Source organism: Nyctibius grandis, chromosome 12 (genome assembly GCF_013368605.1).
Source record: "Nyctibius grandis isolate bNycGra1 chromosome 12, bNycGra1.pri, whole genome shotgun sequence".
Taxonomy (NCBI): domain Eukaryota; kingdom Metazoa; phylum Chordata; class Aves; order Nyctibiiformes; family Nyctibiidae; genus Nyctibius; species Nyctibius grandis.
In genome coordinates, this window is record NC_090669.1 from 10,548,391 (window position 1) to 10,573,390 (window position 25,000).

The 25,000-nt window shown below is 38.3% G+C and overlaps 1 protein-coding gene across 1 annotated transcript in view; it reads left to right on the plus strand.

Annotated features, from left to right (window-relative positions):
* Positions 1-25,000, plus strand: part of ZNF536 (zinc finger protein 536) — a 182,140-nt gene that overhangs the window by 24,419 nt on the left and 132,721 nt on the right. The window contains exon 3 of the mRNA XM_068411592.1: positions 24,180-24,301. The gene's annotated coding sequence lies outside the window, so the exon portion shown is untranslated. The remainder of the gene's footprint in view (positions 1-24,179; positions 24,302-25,000) is intronic.

Consider the following 25,000-nt stretch of genomic DNA (forward strand, 5'->3'; position numbering starts at 1 on the left):
AGAATGAATGGTGCGCACTTTCTTCTTTTTTTCTTTCTATAGATTTTATAAAAATTACCAAAAAAATCTATAATTTCCCCAACCATACTGCAGCAACTCCACACTATGTGCCATAATTAAGGTTTCCTGTGATAAGCTTTTGCATTTATTCAGGGGGTTATCTCTCAGCTTTCAAAATATCATTTAGGGTTCAAATTAACTGGACTCTGCAAATTCTGTCTGGGTGTGAATATTTATCTTATTTTTGTAGAATGTGTTTAAATGTTAGCTAAAATACAAGAACAAATTACAAAACTGTAGGAGAGAGCGCCACATTTACTTACTTTTGAGTAGTAACTTACTTGAAGGGTATCACTAATGACTTTCCACTGGACTGTTTGGAGATGAAAACTCTGTTCTTTGTAAGCTGAACTGATAAATCTGACCTGAGGCAGCTGTAGTGCTGAGTGGGTGGAATGAACTTTCTTGTCTGGGGGTTCCACCAAGTAAAATTTTCTGCCAGCCAAGTGAATGTTATAATGTTTCAGTGAAAAAGAAAAATGATCTTTACTAAGCCTGCAGAGTAATTTTTGTCATCACCAATTTCTTAATGATTTTTGCATGCCTACTTAATGTGCGTGTATGGCACTACAGTGACCTGATAGATCATAATGGCTCCAGAGGAGCCATTGCAGGCTATTGGGCAAGTGATCTATGAATTAAAAATTCTTTAACAGTTTTTGAAGAAGCTATTACGGTTTATTGTGCCGGTGACACCTGCCTTTTTAGTATGTGGACTTACTGTGCACTCGTGCCACTTGCACAGACCCTAGAAATGATGATGTTCAGAAGAGGAGCATTAGTGAGAGAAAGGGCTGAGCAGCAAAACAAAGTTGCAGATAGGCTGAGTCTGGGTTGTGAAAATCTGAATTTTGAAAACATCCCAATTAAAGTTCAGGGGAGTGTGGCTTTAGGGCTCTTTTTCAGCCTGTTAACAGCCTAAATTTCATTAAATACTCTCCCTAAGATTTAGCTTTTTACAAAGCTTGGAAGTGCATGCTGGGGTTGGATTGCAGCCCATCTGTAGTAGTCTCTGCCATGGGATTTATAAAGCTGTGATTTGCAAGGCCATGGCTGGCAAAGCTCAAATTCTGACCTTAAAACCAGCACCGCAAAGCTGTGGAGGATGCGCAGTCTTGGTTGATGGTACAGATAAATTCTGCACTGAACAATTTATGTGAATTTACTATTGGGTTGCAGCAATCGGTGAGCTTCCTTTTCTTCCCTACGTACTATTAAATCTCTGAAGAAGTGAATGGTTGAGATGTAAAATGATATGTGACTAGTCTGAATATTCCCACCCAGAAATGAGGCTCTAAGAGCACTCACCATGGAAAGGAGAGATTACATTAGATTAGAGCTGTGGAAAGGACGCAGATGTCCACTAGTAAAAGCGGGTTGTCCAGCCACCAAGAAATGGGTGGTTTTATTTGAATAAAGACATACGAACAGAAAGGTAGTGGCTGTCCACACTGGAATTATATCATAAACTCCTCTCCCTCATCAGAATGTTTATGTGTGCCTAGAGCAACGCTTCCCAAAAATTTGGACCAAGCAGCATGCAGTATACCTTGTGATGTGAGGCTTTTGGCAAAATGAGACTCACATACCTGCTGTTTTAAATAATGTGATAGGAAGAGGCTGTATTACAGTTCAGCATTTTTGTGCTTTGTAGAGGGGAAATTTTGAACTCCAAGACTGGTGAGAATTGTAGAACAGCAGCGGACTACTTGCTCTGGCCTTGTGGGACACAGGTTGGGAAAACGCCAGATGTTTATACCCATGTGTTGAAAGTATATCCCTTTCGATTTTGAGAGGTGAAAATGCCTTGTGGCACGGTTTCTGTGAAGTCTCCTACAAGTTTATTATCCTTACTTTGTGGGAGTGGTGTACTGCTAAGTTCCTTAGTGGTTCAGCCCAACAGTTTGCTCCAGAAATGCTTTTTGTTGCAGTAAAATACATATTGTTCTTACGCCTTTTTTTTTTTTTTTAAATGTAACTTGTTTGAGAAGTTGCAATATGACACGGTGTCCAAACACATGATTAACAAAATGTGCTTTGCCTCTTTTTCTATGATATGTAACAATGTGGGATAATTTCTTAAGGGACAGTGAATATGCTTCATGTATTTTGATTCCCAGCTAGGATGGCTTTTTTTTTTTTTTTAGGGAAACCACAATTTGCAGAACAGTGAAGGAGTCTGTTTGGGAGTTAGATTTTGGTAATTTAAAATAAATAAAAAGAAAGTATTCCAGGGAATCTGAAGGTAGCCAAACTGTTGGTTCTAGCTATGGATTGAACATTGTTCTTCAGTCGAACACATGGTCATATTGGTGACTTCCTGTGATAAACAGGCTAATGTGGATCATCTTTTCAAAATTAACATAAAATAGGAAAAAGGAGCACATTTTGCACATGTATTAACTCTGATTTGGCATTTGCATTTATTTTAAAAAAAAAGTAGTCTGTAAGTAAGGCACTTAGCTTGGAACTTTTTAAAAAAGTCTGGTTCATTAAAGAAGTTCTGCTCCTGTGAAGTTGCACGTGCTGATGGTGTTTGAACGTAAGCATAACCTTAAAATAAGACAAAAATGTAAAATGTCTGCTCCAAAAGAGAATTCATAAACTACACAAAAACTCAGTGGAATTTAGATTTCTACATATCTGGGTGCAGTGCTTAGTCATATAAAATTCTCCAAGCACTTAGGTACCTTAAACTGATGACTGTCCTTGTAGGTCCATGTAGGTTCGTATGTACCCAGTGCTAACACCTCTTCCTGCTCATGCCCAGAGCTTCCAGGTTTTGCATAATGGATCTTAGGGCTGAATGCAGAATTTGGGAGCTCAGCCAGGTGCCTAATAGATATTGCAAGACTCTGCTCTTAGATGAGTGCTTTATTGGATGTAGGTAGAAGTGCTTTGTTTAATCAGGATTGTGACGCTCTAGGAAATTCTAGAGTGATCGTATATGTAATTCATTTTGTTTCTGTTCAGCGTTTGTGAGTCCTGTATATTAGCCAATTGCGAAATATTTGGAAAACACATCATTGAAAGTAACATTTCACATTTGTATTTTCCCATAAGTATATTTAACTGTTAATGAAAGCCAAGGGACTGAAAGCTGTTGAGACAGAAATCTTATTCAGGAGGCTAGAGCTGTAGTGCTCTCTGAGTCATTTGATCCTCCTGTGTCCCCTTTGGGATTCAACCATTTTTAAAAGGAATTACAGATAGCAGTAGAAGAATAGCTTTGTCGCTAGCTATTCATTCCGTGGTGTTTCAACATAGGGCACAGATTAATGTAATTTATTGTGTTGATTTTTGTTTTCTGGACATCTGTTCAATACACCCAAACTCCTTCTGTATAAGGCTCTGAGGAGCCATCAGTTGGTAACAGTTAGAAAACACTGGGCTAGATATTCACTGGTGATTTGGAGGTAAAACTCTTTATGTGTTGGATCTCCAGTGCCCTGAGCTATCCAATTGTCTGTGTCAAATAACCCCAATGTGCCTTGTGTCAAATATTACTGATGTCACTATTGACATTGTGTCAAAAAATGTCATACCTAATGTCTGTCACTGAAGAATGGTGGCAGAGTCAAAATTTGACAAAAAACACTTAGGGACAGATAATGAAAGTACTGTGCATCTTTCTTATTCCCCTCAAAGGCAACTAAGTAAATTGTGAGTGTCTACTCAGATTTTCTTAGGCAGCACACATTTGGTCTTGTATATTTCTAGCCACAGAGATTATAGATTTAAACTTCCTAAAAATATTGGTAAACAGGGGAAGTTACTCAAGTTTAAAATGACCCAAGTTAGCATGCACAGCTGCAGTTGGTGTAGAACAGCTTCACGTGTTCATCCAAGGCAGTAGATAGCTTCAGACATACAAATGCAATGACACAAGAGATACTGGGCCATGAGAAGCACAGCGAAGAAAAAGGATTTGGGTAGCCTCATCACACTTCTCTGTATATTATTTTAAAATGTTAAAGCTTTTTAAAGTTTGAAACCCATGATCATTTATGATAATATTAATTGTTTTTGTGAGAAGGTGTTCTTATCGTTCTAAATTGAAGTTTACTTCCATTATACTTTTCAACGTGGCTTGATATGGCCTAGTCCCTCTGGGTCGTCTTATAGTATTCTACAATTTTAAGGGCAGGATCTCCCACCCATGTGGATGTAGCCAAAGCAGTACTTACAAATGTCTCCAGAGAGACACATTTTCAAGCCTTTTTCCATTACGGGAATTATGGGATATCTTAAAATACCCTGACACTGCTTTGTAGATTTTTTTTTTTCCTGAGGGTTTGAGTATTTTGTTTTTAGTTAGTAGTGTCTCTGAGTCTCTGGCTCATGGAGTCAGGGTCTGTATCCCTTCACCTTTAGAGGCAGCATTGGGAAGTTCTTCTGCTCCCGGACTGTACTGTGGACAGCAGTATCTGGCAAGAGTTTGGGTTTGAGCAGACAACTTCAGTAATTCCAAAATACTCCTGTTAAGTAGTAGTAGTAATAATAATAAAATAGAGGACTTTAAAGCAACATTCTACTCTGCTCTGAAAGCAACTGCCTACAGTTTTCTCAAGTAGATGCCTCATGTTGCCCTGAGAGCCTCCGGACTTGTGTGAAGTAGTGTGGCCTTGTGTTGTCCAGGCAGTTTGTGTGATTTGTTAGAGCCACGAGGTCAAATCTTCTCAAGCAGTAAAGAAATGTTAAGAAACAGTGCCTGATGTATCCATCAAAAGACTGACATATCATGAGCTGTTTTAGTTTTGTACAGCTTTTTGTGAAGTGAAGGAGTTATATGCAAACGGTAAGCATCCTAATGTCTGGGTCAACATACAGAATCAATTACTGCAGAGCAGCTGAACGTTCAGTATCTGCATTGTGGCCTACCTGCACTGACTGCTGCTATTTTGGAGGCAGTGCTAAGAGCTGATGAACATCCCAGTGCATTGGGATTGTGAATCGCCTGGTGCTGGAGTCCCGTTTGGGTTCTTAGATACATAACTTTTTTTTTTTAAGTGCTGTGAACTTTGGATCTGTATTAATTTTATGTTTCTGAAACATCTTTGCCTAAAACACAATAACAAATAGAAAATAGGATGCTCTTGGATTGTGAATAAAAACTAGGCTGTAGGAAGAATAAAATCCTTCAGCAGAAATACTCAGGGAGTTAACAAAAAAATAGAGGTGCAAAGCATTTGCCTAATTACTGACATAACTGGATTTAACAAACGTGGAATAATTTTCTTTTTTTTTTGCTTCATTATGTTAAAATAAACTAGTCTTGGACATTTTACCTCTGAAATACACAGCATTTGCCAGTTTAGTGCTGCCAATATTTCTCAAATAAGTAAAATAGCTTAGGTGATATTTAGGATGATTTTGTGTTTGATGAATGGCTCATTTACTGTCCTACATTTAAACTTGGAGCACACTGAAATGTGTTTTTGAAAGTCTGAATTAGTACATCTGGACTCACCGGCAGGTTGTCTTCAAAATAGCAACCAAGAATCTTACAAAGTTTTTTTGGGAACTTTGTGTAATCTAGATACTGTTCCTGGAAGACTCCTTCCCACTTGCAGGCCTTCTCTGCTTTCAGTGTCTCGTGTTCCCTTATCCCAAGAGAGATCCTCTGTTATGGCTTTTGCAAATATGCCATTTTTGAGTTAATAAATAACATAGAAGCTTTTCCTGACCTAGTCTTGGCCTCCAAGGTGAGAAGCAGAGGAAAGGAAGGAAGAAGCTCAGCTCTGCCTCTGTAGATCTCAGTTCCAGCCTGAGTCATGGGATGGAAGTGAAAGGAGCGTGTTTTCTTTTCATCCTGTACAAATTTCAGGCATTAAAAAGTTCTGTTTCATTGGCCAAGATTGCTCAAGCTGTTGTATTTGAATAAAATATATTTTGAGAGAGATTCCTGAACTCTGTCCTTTTGGCATTCACTTGTGCTGATGAAGCTGTAGGTTATATGCTTTCTCCAATTAAAAAAGGAGAAAGGACAACAAAAGAGTGAACTCCAATAGCAGTGGGTGAGTGAATGTGCTCTGCTCGAATAACCTAGTCTGATGCTCAGGAAACTCATGATGTGTGAAGCGAAATACCTGATCTACCTTATTCAGAGCCAGACCTGAATGTAAGTCTCTCCCATTCAAAGGGAATGTCCTTATTTCACCCCTCTGGAAGGTACCTGTGGGTCCTTTATTTTCTTTTTTTTTTTTTCTTTTTTTTTTTTTCCCTGACCACTGCTTTTATGAAATCTTGGTAATACCAATTTGTTCTGTTCTTTGTAGGGCTTTCTATCTCTGCTTGGCCTCTGTAGCAGAGGCATGAATTCTGAATTTGTATTAATACCCATAAAAAAGAGTTAATGGCTGGACTTTGTGTTTGATAAAACACTTAGCATGGTAAAGTAACATGGTAAGGTTTGTTTAATATACAAATATAATATGTTTCCATCCATTTAGTTTAAAGTTCTTTCTCATATTTAGCAGTTTACTAATGAGAATACCTGTATAACAGTAATACTTTAATGGTATTTACTAATATAAATATTTGCTTTCTAGAAGCAATGTTACACAAAATTCCTGAACTGCAGTCTAAGCAACTGCTGGAATGTTTGAGGTAAGAAACCTGACCTTTGAGAGGATCAACGTCAGGAAAACAGAGTTTCCACTGTTTGTGACTTGTGTCCATAGTGAGGGGGCTTGGAATGGCAGGAGGGTGACCAACGCACACTGCATCACAGCCAAACCCCGATGGAACGTTCTTGTCATTATAACTATATTGATAATAGAAAATATTTTACATGAATTTCAGCATATCGTTGTATGCTCAAAATGGACAGTTTGGCAAGGTCTTTCTGCAACAGATAAGGGAAAATAAATAGAGACCGACCTTCATTTATACTAAATGTTAGGAGTTGCAAAACCTGTGTGGAAAAGAAGAATCTTGAGTCAGCTTTGTTGTAAATGCTGATGAAGTTACATTAGCCACAGCTTGAAAGCAGAGCAAAAAATGTCTTCTTTAAGACATCATCTTTTCCACATAAATTCTGCTCCTTCTCCCTCAAACTCTTCAGTTGCCGCCTATTATTCTCAAGTGTTTGCATTCAACATGCATCATAAAGGGTCGTATCCATGTTGCTGCATTTGATACTCAAATGATGGTCCTGATATTTAATCAAAGTAGCTTTGATTTGGTGCACAGATGACATTCAGCGATAGACACATGGAGGAGTGAAGTTTCCCCAGTTGTTCCTCAACTGGAGCGCTTTTCCAGATTGTAGAGAAATACACAGAAGCCTTCTAAAATAGTAAAACTCCCACAGGTTTGTTCTTGGAAGTGCAGGAATTTGTCTGGTAGATTCAGAGGAGTGTTGATGTGAGACTGGGTCAGGAACAGTCAGGTGGTAAAATTTTTTCCAGGGTAAGCTTGCAGTTGAGATATGGAAGGGAGATGCCCTTTACTTATGATGCCACTTCTCTTATTTTAATTATTTTTATTTTAAGAATGTCTTTGCAAGGGGTCTTATGCTCCTCATTTTTTTTTTCCTTAGCAAAGTAGTCCTACTTAGCTTATTTATTTTTCAGCTTTAAACCATCAGCATTTTATAGATCTGAATTTCACAATGTGAGGATGATTGCTACGTACAATTTGCAAAATTGTGATTAACCAGCCCCTGTTTCGAGTCAGTTCTCCCTAATTCACAAAAGGCTTCCAAGAATAGTCTGCACAAAATTCAGTGTGCAAATTGTAGGGCAGATTTTGAGAGGGCAGTTTAAAGAATGAAGTCCTAAGGGTTTTATCTATATTTATATCTCTTGTTAAACCAAACTCTTATGTAAATGTTACAATCTGTAAATAACAAGCTGAGCAGCTTTCTTAAAGGAAAGATTGCATCCACATTTTTTGAGATTTGGCAAAATTATTAACTTACACAATAGACTAATATACAAGTATATTTGGAAGCAACTAATGCTAGCCTGTGTCTTCATCTGTATTTTATGGATATTTAAAGGTTTAAGAATACATAGACCTTTCATTTTCCAGTAAAAATTGTCTCAGATTGAAAAACACTGCCCTTAGTGATGGCTTGAAAAAAATGGAGATGGCTTTTGTATACTTTTACTTTTTATAGCCATTAATGTTGTAGTAAATCTTGTATTATTGTATACAGTCTAGATTATTCTTCATTCTTTTGCCTTTGGACAGGAAAGAAATTACTGGCTTCCATCAGTGTTATTGGCAATCCCCATATTCTGACATCTGTTCCTTTCTAAACATTTTACCAACCTTGATGAAATGTAGTTTAGTGTTAGAAGCTGACTTGAAGAAAAAATTGGATGATAAAAAAATAACATTGATTAAACACCAGAAGTAATTTACCAATGACTATCAATATTTTGATGGCCACTGCAGTTTATTTCAGAAAAGCTAGACATCTTATAGAAATTTTAATCATATTTAATCTTTGAATTAAGCTGAATAAATGAATTCTCATTTTTTAAACAGAAGGATGAGAGACTGATTTTGCTCCATTTTAATCAAACTCTTTGAGCTGTATTCCTGAGAATGTTTGGGGCATATTTTATTGATGACGTGCAATGCACATCTCCCAAAATTAAAAATCTCAATTAATATTTTCTAATACACAGTGGAGATGTCATTCATGACTTTTCCCTTTCTGTGGAGCTGTGCCAGTGCAACGCTAGACCTAGATTTGCCCATCCTAGACCAGGTGCTGGGGTAGGGGAGTCCTGCAGGGCACTTGAAGGGGCCTCAAACAACAAAGATGGTGGGTCTCTGGTAAACCACCGACTTTACATACACGCCTTCTTTATTAACTGTGCTTCGTTAAAGTAAAGCAAAGTAATAAAAGGCAAGTGTGATTATTCTGTCTCCGGTACCAAGTGTAGAGCAATTACAGTGTGTCTTTCCCCACCCTGTGGGGCTACAAGAGGACCCTTGCAAGAGATTCTTGAGGGTTGGGGCAAAAGAAGGGGTGAATGTTTCATTTCCAAGGATTGGAACAAACTAATTACATTGTGAAGGAATAGCGTATGAATAATAACCTCTTGGGAAGGGAAGTATGGGGGAAATAAATTGAAAAGGGCTACTATAGAGTGTGTGTTCTGATGTTGTAAAAGGTAGACATACAAGAGGATGGGAAGAAGAGTTTTGTAGGTGTGATTAGATTTTTTTTTTTTTTTTTTTCAGAAGCACTCAGCAGCAGTCTCAGTGGAGCTGTTGAAGTTCATGGGATTTACTATAGACTGGTAATGTTTGGGATCAGAGTCTGGGCAATGCTGAACTATGATACACATGTGCTATGGGTGGATCCTCCCTGATTGTTTTTCAGTGAGGCCATAATACTTCAAAAGGGGGAGGAAGGCATATTTCTCCAGCACTGTATATGTATATGAACCACTGAGGACAAAATGAAATTGCAGCTCTTGATGAATTCACTTAGTCGCACCAAGATTTTCAAAGGTGGAATCACTCCTCTAGCAACAGGATCTTAGAGGACTCCAAAGCTAGTTTTTGATTCCATTACCTTTGAGAGTAACTTGAACCATTGAGGGTTCAAGGTAGTTGCAAGGCTATTTGAAATGGAGAGAGATTTGTTTTCTCCATTTTACAGAAAATTCTAATTTGAAGGAAAATTTTCCTGACAGACCTCCTTTAGAAACTCTGCATTTAATGTGAAAACAGTTTTCCTTTAATTTCCTAAAAGTCATGTATGGTAGCAGAAACTGAGTGGTCTAGGTTGAAGTGGTGTGTAAACTGTCAATTTTTGGATTCTAGTACTCTGTGCTAATCATAAAAAAAAAAAAAAAAAAAAAAAAAAAAAAAAAAAAAAAAATCACACATTTCAGCCAGAGACCTCTCAGCATGTTTTATAAATTCATTCAAGGATGAATGAATTCTCACAGTTCCTTGCTGAGGATATTTAGTAGAGAAAGTAAACATTATAGACAAAATGTCACTTCTGGGAAGTGCATTGTTTTCCTTAAAGCTGATTTTCTTTTTTTTTTCCTTTCTGAAAACACATGGAATTCAGTGGTGCTTATACATACCTACCAGGTGTACAGTCTGATGGTCAGGAGACTGCCCTGGGAAATGGGATGACCCAAGTTCAGATGCATGCCATTTCTGAGTCTGAGTGACTCGGAGTTAAAATATAAAAATAAGAATAAAACAACCTCTGAATTAGACAAAGGAACAGGACTTGGTTCTCCTCTGTTGTAGGGTTTTCCTGTAACTACCAGGAGACAGAGATCTTGACTCTGTCTTTTTCTAACTAACTAAAGACAGCATCTAAAAATTGTTGGTTTAACACAACTGTGTGTTATACAAACCTTTGGAATAAAAAAAAAAATCCACTTTTTTTTTTTTTTTCCCGAAAAGTTAGAAATTAGAGAGGGAAGAAAGAAAAATGTCATTCTGTAGTCCTAGTTAGCATCTCTTGTTCAAAGATGGGGAAATGGAGAGGAAGATTCAGTTGTTTGCCCCAGTGTCACAGAGCGAAATCAGCAGGAGTCTGATGTCGGGCCCAGGAGCCCTGACTAACCAGAGCGATGTTATGATTGGTAGGCATCTGCCCTCCCTTGTCAGACCCATAATGCCCTATAGCCTTCTCATACCGTCTCACAGCCTCCCTTTAACATATGGTTTCAAAGCTGTTGACGTTCACCTGCTTAGATATCTGTACAAACTACTAGTAGGAGCTACATAAATATCTAACAGATGCACACATTCACCCTGGGATTAATGCATTCTGGACTCGGACCCGTCAGCATCACACCCCTTCACAATTGCATTTTATTTTTTCACTTGCTCATGTGGTGTACACCTGTGACATGCTGGCAATGCACTTGCTTGCAGTGAGAGAGTCACTCAGGTTCAAAGCTATCCTTATATCTTTGTTTCCTTATGTATGAACCTTTTGAGGTTTTCTCTTAGTGTTCAAAAGGCTTGAGCGTGGCATTACATCTTTAAAACCCATTCTGACCCTTTTTTGAATATGCTGAATATAAAAGCAGAAACAAAGCAAGGAGAACTAGATAAATAGATGCAGGGAGACATCATAGGAAAAAAAATAGCTCTTGAGCTTGCCAGTGTTACTTCATGCTTTTTATTGCAAACCTCTAAACTAACAATAGACCACCACCTCACGCAGCTGGGTGTGCGAATCGAAGGTGCGCTGAATATGTGGGCTTTACAAATGTAGCACCATAACAGGAACACCGGTGCTAAATACCTTTGCATTGATTTTATTTTTTTACAATATTCACAGTCCTGCTCTTTTAGAATTCTGCATAGGGGAAAAAAAAAAAAAAAAGACTTGTTAACTTTAGTTTCAGTTGTAAGACTTATCTCCCAAGGTTCGATGGAGCTGTTAGAAAATTATGGCAATTTACATGCACTAAACAAATATAGGAGTGGGTCTTAAAATGGAGGACAGATTGTCCATTTTCTGGACCCAGCTTTTCTAATGTACATTGGCTTTGGCTAACAGTCTTGCAGTTCAGTCCTGGTTTGTTTGCTTGCTTGTTTGTTTGTTTTTTAAATGACCAGCCGATGTTTCAGTAGCCAGTTACAGCAACAGAAAGGTTAAGAAAAATACCAATAATCTGTAAAAGTATATCTTAAGGCGCATCACTGATTTCAAATTAGTATTATTCAATAATTCATGGTTGTTTAATGAAATGACATATCAAATCAGAAAAAGTAGAATTGAGAAATTTATGTAACTTAATTCTTGTCACTGCAGAACCACGTAGTTACTATTGCTGCTATTATTTGGAGTCATAGATTAAGTTTAGTGTTATGTGTGATGTTAAATTTCGGGGTTAAAAAAAGATGCTTTTCACTGCCAAGAATTTACCGTAACATTCTGGGCTATGAATCTGAGAACTATAAAGGTGGACATCATCAGTAAAATCTAAGCATACTTTTTTGATCAGTTTGTCAGTGGTGTAAAAGGATCCAAGGGTTGCTCAAAGGGCTAGTTAACCTTTTCTCCTTTAACGATACCCACATTTGAGGTTCTCTTTCACTGAAGTACCTACCGATTTATGTCCATAATTTCTATTAATTCTGAGTCTCTTTCTTACATTGTTGTTACTTGAAATGGAAAATACTGGTTACAGTCCAAGAGAAAAATTTATAGCCTGTCATTGTAGCCTTGTGCTATTTCAATACAATAATACAAATGCATTCCCTCTTTGTGATAAGTGTATTTTTCCTTTTCCTTTCGCATGCAACGTTCAGACCCTTTCCAGACTTACTTTGTCTCTGTGGTCCCAGAGATTATAAATACTCAACGAGCCTTTGAAAGATATTTGTTACCCTTTAAAGCAGGGGGAGCAGACTCTCTTGTTCTCTGTCAGACTCAGACTGGGGCTGCGGGAGGCAATTTTGATCTTGTATAGCTAAAAGTTGGGGCTTGTGGTACTTCCCTGTTAGGTCACCTTATAACCTTGTGAATATATTCCTACATTTTCTATGGGAAATACGGCACCTCCAATGTTGGAGAAGGTAAAATAAGTTTTCTGGGCCCAATCGAGCTCCTGTTGATGTGTTCAGTGAGAAGGAGATAGAGTTTAGGAACACAGAAGTGCTGGATGTTTTGGAAGCGAGAAGGAGACCCACTGGACAAAATTTTCTTTCCAGCAATCAAGGGAAGATGGGAGTCTCGCAGCAGCAATGTGGACTCCTCTAATTACCACTTCCAAGTTATTAGCATCTGGAGCCCTTTTTCCCTTTCCTATCTAGCAATTACAGAGTGGGATAGATTAACGTGTTGCAGAAGCTGCATAGTGGACTAAGTTTCTCACTGTTGGCGTTTGGTTGTTTGCTGAAATTGATACTTTCAGCTGAAGGTACAGGCTTTTTACCTGGCCGTTCTATTCATAGACAAATGTATATTCAAGTACTACACAAATTAATTATTTAGTTCTCTGCTCCCTGCCCCCACCAAAGAAAAAGAAGCACATCTTAAAAGCCAAAGAAAACCAGTCAGACACATGTTTAGCACATGAAGAATCACGTCTATAGTAAAATGGGATCCATATGTGTGTTTTGGATGTGAGCATCGATGCTCAGTTTAGCTTTGCCCACATGCCAGGGTGTGTGCGCTGCTGCTGAAAGCTCAGAATTTTCTTGCTAAATCACACACAAAACTTGAACTCGGGGTTGCATTGGAGTCAGAAGTTCATAGTTTTCTGTTGTTTCTTTCCCCATGTATAGTGTCCTTTGTTTACAACCCAAATCCTCTCAAGATTAAACTTTAAAAAGACTCTGTGATTTAATGGACTTAGGATCAGATTCTAACCTCCAGCGTGAAACGAGCCTGACTGTAGCACTCAATAGCAATAGAGGATTGTTTGCAGTTGTGAAGCAATGACCGCCAAACATTATTCAGAAAAAAGATGCTGGGACTAATTTTTGCATGGATGAAATATTCAGATGAATGTTAAAAAACTGAGTAACAATAGACGGTGACATACACAAAGGGTAAAAGAGAAATTACTACCATTCCAACATAGCATTGCACTGTGTGGTGGTATTTTTTTTCCAACCATAAATATCTTGGGAAAAAGCTTCATACAAAGAAATATGCTAACTTGAAGCTATCTTCTGCATATGTCCCGCAGAAGGATCTGGACAGATGGAAAATTGTCCTGCATGAATCTGTTTGCAGTTTTAAAATTTATAAAGATAATTGTCTTTTCAGTTCATCCTCGAAGTTTTGGGCTTGTTTATGCTTATACATTAATTTTATTCTTTCCTTTCACTTTCCCCCAAATAAGAACAATCTTGTAAGTTTAAGATCAGATCCTTGCTATTGCCCAGGTATTTCGTACTTCTCTGGTAGTGGAAAGCATCTGTGACTTCACTGGCCTCCAGAAGATTTGAAATACCATCTCTAAGACAATCCTTAGTAAGCAGCGGCAGTAGCAACAGTACGCCATCTCCTTTCTCTCTCTGAGGATATACTTGGAGCAGGGCGACAACCTGTGACTATCAGTGAGTTCCCTGTCAAATAAAGGTGAAAAGGATGAATTGGGTAGAGAACAGTTCTGAAGCTCGTTCTACTGTACACCAGGTTGTTAGTTGGGTAATCCGAAGGTTATTTTGGAGACCAGTGATATTCTGCCATCACGTATCAGTTATTTTCACAGCATGGGAAATGAGGTTCAGACTTTAAATATGGAAAGATCCTTCCTGTGTTTGCACAGAATTTAGCTGGTTTGGGGGTACTAATGCTGTGTAATATAAATAAAACAATTTTGAAAGTAAGTAACGCTTCAAGCAAAATGGAGGTGAGGAGGGGAGAGGGGCCTTTATGGCATTTATTTTCTTGATTCTTTTTTTCTTGTTATCGCGGTCTTCCTCTTGAAAGATATAGCAAGCTGCTTGCTACTAGCACTTCATTATATAGTAACTTTTGAACCTTCCTACTGGAGCTAGGTGATCAATTATTTTATAAAGAAAATGGGGTGTTTTTTCAAAAGCTGTGTTTTATTTTCATTTATAATTATCTCCACATAAGTCTTCAATTTTGAATGTTGAATTGGACACACATGTACACTGACTTGCATGTAAAAGATCTGTGACACCAGTCACATGATGTTTCCGTACTGTAATTATTCTCCGAATCAGGCCCAGAGTCCTTGGGAGATCAGGAAAACCTACAGAAAGCTGGTTTGAGTTTACCTATGGGACTCAGAACTCAGTTCAGGTTTTTATGTCATAGATAAATTTTTTTTTTTTTTAAAGGAAGGGAAGTGCCTTTAACTTCTTGTTGTCTTATATTTGTATTAGAGAGAAGTTTCTTAAAACAGTAGACCCATAAAAAGAACACCATCAGCTGGAAATCTGGTCCATGCAAGTGTTTTTGTGCAGTGTTCTTGCATCTTTCCCTGAATGTTCTTGTTAAGTTTTGTGGTTTAACAATCGTATTTCTCAGATTCTTAAATAGACTATATATATATTCACTCATCTGTTGCATAAGAAATCCATATAAAGATAAGATGGTTTTGATTTTTCAGAGGGGAAATGGTTAAGCTGATCTTACCAAGGTGCTATTGACTGCAGAAACTAAATGTATAAAATACATACAAACAGCTTCGCTTCCTATCAGGTGACCCACATATCTTATCTCTAAAAATGTTATTTGAGAAACGTAGACAGATTTTTCATCTTTAAGTTGATCTTTTAAGATCTTGTCATGTCTACATAAGAAATCCATACGTCTTATATACCTTAGGTAATAATCTTTACAGTAACAGTAGATCCTAGAGAGTTTCGTGGGACTGTGCAGTATGTCAAGATTATGACTGTAAAAACCTGAAAATACAGTTAAAAGAGATCAATCCAGGTTACTTTTCACTTGGCCAAAAAATAAGAAATATTATGGCTTCTCAACAGCCAGACCTTGTGGGAGCCTTGAGTAGGAAGTCCCTTCATTCTGATGAGTATGTACCTTCTTTGCAAGGGTGTTATCCTTTCAGCTGACATTCACATACATTTCCTTAGAAATACAAAAATCAGTGCTTGCATGAATGTACATATGGAACCTTGGTTTCGTATCTTCATATAGATGGTAACTGCCATATTGTGAACCAACAGGACCTCTCTGCCAGTTCACAGAATCCCGTTGTTTCTGCTGTGCAGCCCCGGCGTTACGGAGGCGAACCGGAGCACTGCACGCCGTCGGAGGACTACATCAGCAAATCAGTGGCTAATAAAGACAGGCAGCAACAGCAGAAGCAGTGTTGGCCTTCTCCACAGCAGGGTACCACAGATGTTTCAGATAACAAAGTGAGCTTTGCTGACAGAACATGTGTGTAATATATAAAATAATGGGAACCGAAAGAAAAAGAAGAAAAAAGGCCACTCCCATCCACCCATGTAAAAGTGGTTTTTATTTATAAGTGAGCAGCTGAATACAAATGTTGTCTGGTTACACAGAAGTAAAAAATAGCAGGCTGACGTGGATGAGAGACTTTGCATGGTTTCTAGTAAAACAGACTATGCATTGAAATCTTTTTCTTGTCCCTAGGGTGGGTCCAGATCTTCAGCTGGGGTAAATCCATGCAATTTTATTTTCTAGCAATTACACTTTTTTACCTCCTCTGAAGATCTGACTGTGCTGTGGTTGGGGGGGATCATGGCCAAAGTTCCGTGTGTAACACTGTGGAAGGCTGAACATTTTTTGGAAAGTAACAGCTCTACCAGACAGTTGTTACACTGAAGAGTTTTGCAGGGTGGACCTGGAGAAACAGGAATGTGCAGTGATGACCCACAACTACCAGGAAAAAAAACCATGAGCCGTTCTCAAGTAAGATAATTAGCTGGGAACTGGAGGAATTACAGCAGAAATCTCTGTTTTTGTGTTATTATAGGCTTAGCCTCTACTGTTCAAGAGTCCCAAAGTAATAAGATCAACCTCATAGTTGAGGAATCCTTGGGTGAAGGGAGACTTTCATAGTCCTTTTCTGCACTGCTCCCAAGGGCATGAACAAGGAGTATGAATGGGGCACCCTAGTGCCACTGGTATCTGGTGAATGCTACCACAGTGTAAGGGTCCCATTTGACTGCGTGTGTGGCCAGCTGAACAAGGCTTTGCAAACAGGATCGGAAGAAGACCCAGAATGCCTGGTCATCCCCTATGTGCCTTCTTGACGCCTGTGCTGCACTGCCAGTGCTTGTATGCCACAAGCGAGAGCTGCTCAGGAGTGCGCAACTTGTTAGCCTGCTTCTGAAAAATAATAGACAGTGGGATTCAGCATGATGGAACAGGAAACTCCTATCAGAGGCTAATAAATGTTTCCTTGTAAAATGGGGAGATGCTTATGTGCGTCCAGATATAAAGTGAAAGTAAGACAGCCCCCAGAGGAATTACTGAGGTAATAAATGTATTTACTAGGGCAGTGTGTGCCAGAGCGAGACAGAAATGGGCTAAGACCAGAAGAAAATTAGAACCTCAAGTGCAAGCTGAAGCTCAGTGGTCAGATGAAATTCAAGCCTTTCCTCTGAGAAGAGAGTATCTGCTGGTGACTCACTGACTCCATTATCTGGGATTGGCATGGCCAATGAAAAGAACAACAGTGTATGATTTCTGCCATCTGTCCTGTTTTAAGTAGTAAGACATGAACATAGAATATGGTAACCAGCTGAAGGAGGATTTGGCTCTCTAGACATACACAATTTTATGTACAGATTGTGCTGTTGCAACTATGCCCTTGCAATGGTCAGGGTCTGTTCGGGTGTCAGATTATTGCGGCATGGGGCTCAGCATCACGAGGTGGCTAAGATCCTTTGAGACTGGCTATGCGGTATGTGGTTTGGCCAAGCACTATGCTCCTTTGCATGTACTCATGTATTTTTTTTATCTCGTTCAGAATAGTCATCAAAATCGTGAGAGGTGAGGGCACACATTTATTCACAGTGAAATCAACATGAAATCAGAGATGAATGATCTATAGTAGACATTTCTGAAGCTGAAATATAAGTACAGGCTAGGTAAATTGCTCTGAAAAACTTGTGGCTTATATATGTGTTGTTGTGTCTTTATCAAGGTTTATCTTTTCACTGGTTAACTAAAGCAAGGTATGTAAAAGCAGAAGTTCTGTACTGCATTCCTTAACTGAAGAAAGTAAAATAAATCCTGATTTATTTTTTTTTTTAATATTTTTTTCCCCTCTGAGCAGCGTCTTATAATTGAGATCCACCTTGAACATGCCAAGGTCAGAATTTGAGACACAGAATACTCTCATCAAGCTGCCCAACAAGATACTTTTATTCAGCTAAATTGGAAAACTTGTGTGTAACTCAAAAGATCAGAATAGAGTCCTTTTTTGAGCAAGGTTAGGAGGGATAGAAACAATCGGCTTATATAGAGTATTTTTACTTCCTAGGAATGTGGTTCTGATTGCTGAAAATGTATCCTTTGCATGAAGTACAAGTATAATCCTAGGCCTACTTTGCCCTTTGAGTAAAAGTATGCTTAATAGCAATTTCAGGGAAAAAAAAAATCTATTTAAAGCCTGTTGAGCAGAATATCCACTTATAGAGGGAAACTATAAGTGAATAATGTTAATATAGTTCTGTTTTGTAAAACACATAGGACAACTAATAGAATCAAGCTACTATAACAGTGGATGGTTGAATGACATTTAAGAGAGGACCTAATTTATGACCTTTAAAAATAGTTTTAGAGCTGTCTGCTTGATATGTTTCGTAAATCCTAGACCTCCTTCATACAAAAGTTTTTTAGGAATATCATCTATCACTTTATATTATGGTCAGAGGACCTTTTGTGCTATTGTACGTCAGTAGTTCCATTAAAATATTTAAGTAGGCTAATTACGGAAAGAAAAAAATTGCTCTCTGGAGAAAATTATTATACCTGTTTATTAGTGTAGGAGAAGTTCTTAATCTGGGAGTAAAGTTTGAACAATAGCGATGAACAATGACCAGACCCGGGACCTCCTCAGGAAAAGGAATTAAGCCTATAAATACCAATTAATGAGTGTTTTTCCTCAAAACAGTAGTTTTTTGAAAAGTAGAAGTTTGTGCGTAACTTTCACCAATCACCGGCATATTATGTTACAAGAACATCAAGTTTTATATTCCCATCATTTTTTTCCCTCCCATTTAATTTTACTGTATCTGTTTGTTTTATTGCTGTGAAACTCTTTGATTCAGTGTTACTTGTGTAAAGGAACCCCCCAAATTTACTGCACACTTTATTAAAACTGTTTGTATTTTTATCAGTTTTAAAGACGCCGCACTTGCAGACATTTGATGCTGATTTTGTGTTGTAGTGTTCAGGAAAGTAAAGAGAATTTGAGAGTCCTTCTATGTAGCACTGGATTTTATATAGAGATTCTGTGTAGGAATACTCTTCTAAAACTCTCTATTAAGTTTTACATCATTCCTTAAAACATCCTACAATTTTGTTAGCTTTTGTGCCAGAGGGTTATGCCTGCTGTGGTGTCATTCATTGCGCATCTTAAAAGAAGGCAGAGAACAAAGGTGGAATAAGCTGCTAATCTTCTGGATCAGCCAGACGTTATTATTCAGTGGTATCTGGGAATTTAAGGCACCGGTCCTTAAGGGCGAGAGGTGCAGGAGAGGGGCTGCGAGGCTGCCAGAAGCAGTCACTTCAGCCTAGCATCCTGGTTGCCAGAGCACTGGTGCGTCATGCTGCCTTAAATGTGGCTTTTGCCTGCTGGGTGCGATGGAGCTCTCTGTGGAGCACCGCATTTCCAGAGAGCTACAAATGGAATTGGCTAGTTTAAGAATGTGATCATTTGATATTTTTTTTTTTTTTTTTTTTAAGATCATTTAGCAAGAAAGACCCTAGCACTTTACAGGTCTTGCTTGTTCACTGCGAAAGTGCTGTACTGTAGCTCTGCCTGAGTTCCTGTTGAGGTGACCTCAAAACCTGCAGAATCAGGGCCAAAAAGGCTGGACTGCATGTGTACAGCTAAGGAACAGGCTAGAAAAAGGCAGTGAGATTTCTGTGGTCAGTCACATTTATGGTTCTGTACTTTGTATCACAAAGTAAAAATTGTATTGTTTTACAGAGAAGCTCCATTATAGGTCAGCCCGTGTCTTAACCAGCCGCTTGAAAAGTGGCCCCACTTGACTCCCAGTACAATTTGCTCTGACCGTTAGTTAAGGACCGTTTCTGCTATGTCTGTGGTGTTTGCAGCTCCATATGGTGGTTGCTTAAGGCTGCTCTAAGAGTAAACAAGAGTACAGGGTTTCAGTCACACAAAGGTATGGGACTAGGTCTATAAAATTAAAGAAGAAATTAAACAGAAGGGAGCTACTCTGTTACACCAAATGTGCCAGGAATCAGAGATGAGGTCTCACTTCTCTTTTTGTCACTCTTGTTGGTTCATTATCATACCTTTTCCAAAGTAAACTATTTTGTTGCTTTTTTTTGTTGTTGTTATTTTATTGCTGATTTTCTGAAAATGAAATTATTGCATTATCTTGTATGTTCAGTACTTGCAACAAGGGGATTCTGGCTTTGCCCCAAACTGCTTACAGTCTGGATACTTTCACAGTGAACATCTCTGGAGCAGCGAGGAACATTTTTGTGAGGATGAGAGAGAATGTCAAGCTGAAGCACCATAAATAATTTATAGTCCTCAGATAATTGTCCTGTGAAAGTTTCCAGTGCTTCCAGTTTCTTCCTACCGCCCCTATTTTCAGCTATCAGTTATAGAATCTTGACTTGATATTGTTAATTGCATAGTAAACAGAACAATATTGTTTGCCCCAAGACAGATTACCATTTCTCATTACAGAATTCTCATAGACCACAAATCATTGATACCATCTCCACCAGTTATAATAAAGTTTATCTTCAATCTGATAAAAAGCATGTACTGAATAATAACTGTTGCTCTTATTGTAAGTGGCTTAAAAACATGCTTTTTAAAAAGCTGGGTAGTTCATTGAAGTTACAGTTCTGCATTTGCCCTGGCAAAGAGAGGTGAGAGTTGTGGACGTAAATGGTCAGATTTCCAAACGCGACTCTGTGGGTGCAGCGTGTGCGGCTGCACTTGACGACTAATGAACCCCTTACTATTGCCACAGTCAACTGAAACAGTCAGTCCCACTTTTGTTGCATTTATGTGTGTTTGAAACTGTTATTTGGTGTGTTATGTATATGCATCTTTAGCTTATTCATAGAGAATTAAAGTGCATTTAGATGCTGTAAAAAGGTTCCTCTCTTCAGTTCAAATTGCAGAGATCCTCAGTGGTCTGGAGGTTTCTGCCTCAGTCCCCCAGATGAGTCGTTACACCTGCAACCTTGCAAGCACAGACACTAAGTCCTGGCTGAAAACTGCCTGAAAAAAGTCTCATTTTACTTATCTCCTGCCACGACTTATGAACACTCACAGAAGAAGAAGAAATAATTTAGTATGACACAAACCACCAAAATCCATAAAGGGAATACCATGGCAGAAGTATAGATATTGTAATGCTTTTCAACTATTTTGCACAAAGCGGAAATCTTCCAGTAGCGCAACTCCAGTGTTCCCTGGTGAATTCAGGTACTCTTTGGGGGTTTAATCTTTTAGCCGTAAATGTTTTTATGTCATATATACTAAGATGGAAGCATTTGCATCATTGCGTAAGTGTCATTAAGAACAAGACTGGCCCAAACATTAGCGCGCTCAGCTGGATTTTGCATTTTCCTACCTGTTTCTATTGAGAATCATGCTCAGCCAGCAAGTTCAGCTCTAAATACAAACTTCCTTAAAGCCTAGCTCTGCTCCTGACTCAGGGTAGCGCTAGTTTGGTGAGAAGTCCTAAAATTCAGAGCCAGTTTTAAAGTTCAGGTACTTTGTAAGACAACTGAAAATATTGTGCAAGTCCATCAGGTTTTGGATTGAGGTGTGAGAAGTTGTGATTGAATCATGTTCTAGTGTAAGTCTGTGGGGAAACAAAGATTCAGCAGGATTCTTTCAGAGTTGAACCCCAAACTCATTAAAATATTACAATAAAGTAATTAATGCACATGGCCACTAGACACTCTTAAAATGTAAATTTCACAGCTGTAAGAAATTAGATTTGTTTAAAAATAACAGAAAGCTCAAGTACAAAGTATGGAGTAAAAGCCTATAAAATTTCAAACTTGGTTTTAAGGCACAGCCTTTTTTTTTCTAGATCATTTACTTTAGCACTAGCATTCAGAAACTGAAGTCCTTGTCTGTCTTTTGCCTCTGAAGTTGTAGTCAGGCACCAGTGGGAAACTGATTAGTTGGGAAGTTTTCTTATCAGAAGGTCGGACTTAGAGAACAAGGCAAATTCTGCAATGAGGCTGTGTCCCATCTGAATCCCACCTTGCGTTCAGGAGGTGCCAGGCTTGCAGCTACAGGCACAATATTGTGAAATTCATTGAATGCCAGTTTGAGTTGTTTGCACAGCTGGGAGGACAGGTAGCTCTCAGCTGACACCCATGTATTAACAGTTGTTGGGACCACTGCTTTGTCACTGTACATGCGTTTTGGCTGGCACATCTATAACTTGACCAATTTGAGTAGTTCCTAGAAGTCAACGCCCCTAAATCAATCTATTCCACAGAGGCTAAGAAAATTAAAGCTGCTCCAAAGTTTGGAGTGATGGAGCCAACTGGATTTCACAAGGGATGCAATGTACATCTTTTCAGTGGAGAGGCCTAATGCCAGATTTTCTGGCAGTTTCTCACCCGTCAGTATTTACAAACATGGGCCTGACTATAATGCAAGAAAAGACTTCAACTAACAAATGTCCGTCAGTGTATTTCAGTCCGTTTACATTTGAAACAAAACTGAAATACAGGGCTCCACAATGGCTTCTTGGCACACCAGCTTCAGCAGAGTACTGAACTGGTGGAAGGAGAGAATTCTGGACAGAATATGTTCCAGATGAATCCTGTTGGAGATCCATTTCTAAGTTTATGCTACGTGCCTAACTATTAAAAAGTTCAGATTATGACCCCTCTAATGTTATTTTAATGCTAGTTTTTAAAATGTAATTATAAATCAAATTACATTTGAGATCTGAAGCTGACAGTAGTGAGCTGGAACACTCTAAGAGCTGCTTTAAAAATAACCCTTCTCAAACTTTATTAGTGATTTCAGAAAGAGAAGTGCAAGCGGAGTGGCCAGATTCATCCATGCTGTTTCTGTCTGAGACAGGGCAACTTGTGAAGTGTCACTTGTTTTCTGGTTTCTAGAGACGTAATGTGGGATCTTTCCTCTTTACCTGGAAACATTTCCAAAGTTTGAGTTTCTTTCTTTGAGCTTAATTAGAAGCCGTGAGCTCATTTAAATTGTATTTCCCCCTTTCTTTTCTCATTCTTTACCATAACTAATTTCTCTGAAGATTGATTTCTAAACACAGAACAGCAACCAGAAAAACAACTAAGCTAGAAAAGCAGGCCATGGTTTGGCAAAATTTTTGGGCAACTCAAGCAATCATAGGAAAGAAATGTGCTTAGTGACTGTGGTCATGTTGGTCAATAGCATCTGCTCACCTGGGTGAAGGTATGTATGTATTTGAAAAAAAGGGCTGGAAAAGAGACCAGAATGACATAGCTGAGAGGATGTAAGCATTCAGCAGGTTTGAATGTTCTGTTAAGATAATGTCTATAATGGTTTTGGTAACTTTATATTTCTTTTTCTTTTTTTTTCTTTTTTTTTTTTAATTTTCTCTTTTTTGCAGTTGTGTTTGCATTAGATACTCCTGTACCTTGCTAAAACTGAACTAATCCACAAAGATAGTGCATTAGAAGCTATAGAATTCAAATTTCCATTTATATAGATGTAGTTTAAGGGCGGGGAGCAGGGGAAGAAGAATAATCACTGGGTAGGTAGATCTGAGCAAACAATTCATAGTGACTCCTTAGGTACATTTTGGAGTTTTTCTTTTCTTGTCAATGTGCAAAGTATTTATTCAGTGGTTACTTACAGAATTCTTCAGTGAATAATACATTTTAAAAATCTTTATTCGTAGAGTTTTTTATTTAGATTATTTATAAATTTATAGTCATAGCTGGTTACCTAAATCATGTTATTTCTTCTCTTCCCTGATTGCATGAGTTACGTATTTACTTGATTCAATACACAATGTAAATTGTAAGCGTTACAGCTGAACATACATCTCAGAATTTTTGTTTGGTTGCTCAGTTACGTAAATCAGCCAGTTAGAAGAGGGAGGGGACATACCACATGATCTACTTAAGCAGCTAATACTTTAAAATTTTGAGATTATATATCCAGAAGTATACATTTTGACCACAGTGCATAGATTATATAAAATGAATGGTCTTATTGCTATTCCCTGATTAATGGTTGATGCTGTTACATCTACAGAATGAATGTAAAATTCAAACTTCAATTTGAAATTTGAAGTCAATGAATATTTAAGCATTCATTCTAGATGTTGACTGTGAAGACATGCTAATATTGGTACAGCACATATGCTCCAAATTTTGCAGACAGACAAAACCAGAAAGTAGTTATGTGTTCCTAATGCTGTTAACTCAAAATTTTACTTTGAATGACAATGTTTTATGCTGTTCACTCAGCTCTTGTTTTTACCCTGTTTTGCAGATGGGGAAACTGAGGCAAAGAGGTTAAAGGATCTCTTCTGGGCCACAGAGTGTGTTGATGTTTGTTCCCACTCCCTAGACATGTGCACAGACTACTAGACTTCACTGCTCTGGCTGCAGCAGGTAAGACAGATTGTACATACAATGCGATCAATTGAACTAAATATTTCCCAGAAATGTGAGAGACTCCCAAATATCTGAATATAAGATCTCTATTGCAGATGAATCCCTGAAAATCATGTGAAACAGCCTTATACCTGTTGCAGACATAGAAAAATCATGGGTGCAATGGTGTGGCGACTAATAGCTAAAATGTATATGTGCATTAAACAAACACCTTTTTCCTGACAGTCCTTGAACAGCTGCTGTCGTGGGTTGAAGGCTTTTTTTTTTCCCATCCGCAAATAATACTCTTTAAGGGAAGGGCACCAAATACCTGTGACTTAAGATGCTTTTTTTTATTGGAAAGACTATGGTGGCAGAGGAGAGTATGGCTGTAATAGAGTGTGTTTAGACTTTGTTCAGAATTGTGTAGGCTGTGTTTATGCTGCAGTTGCTGCAACTCTTGCAGACATAGTCATTTAGAAAGCTTCACAGTGCAGTACTGTTGTAGCACAGAGTGCCGGCTCTCCAGTTTCTTAGAAAGCTTTTTGGCATCTGAGCTAGCCAGTTTAAAGCATTCAGGAGTTGCAGTTGCCCCAGGGAGTGCAGTGTAGACATACACAAAAATTTTGCTCCGTAACATTGAAAGCAAAAACTTACTGATTGTGGTTAAGATTTGCGTAAGTAAGGATTATCAGATTTTATCCAGTGTGAGCAGAG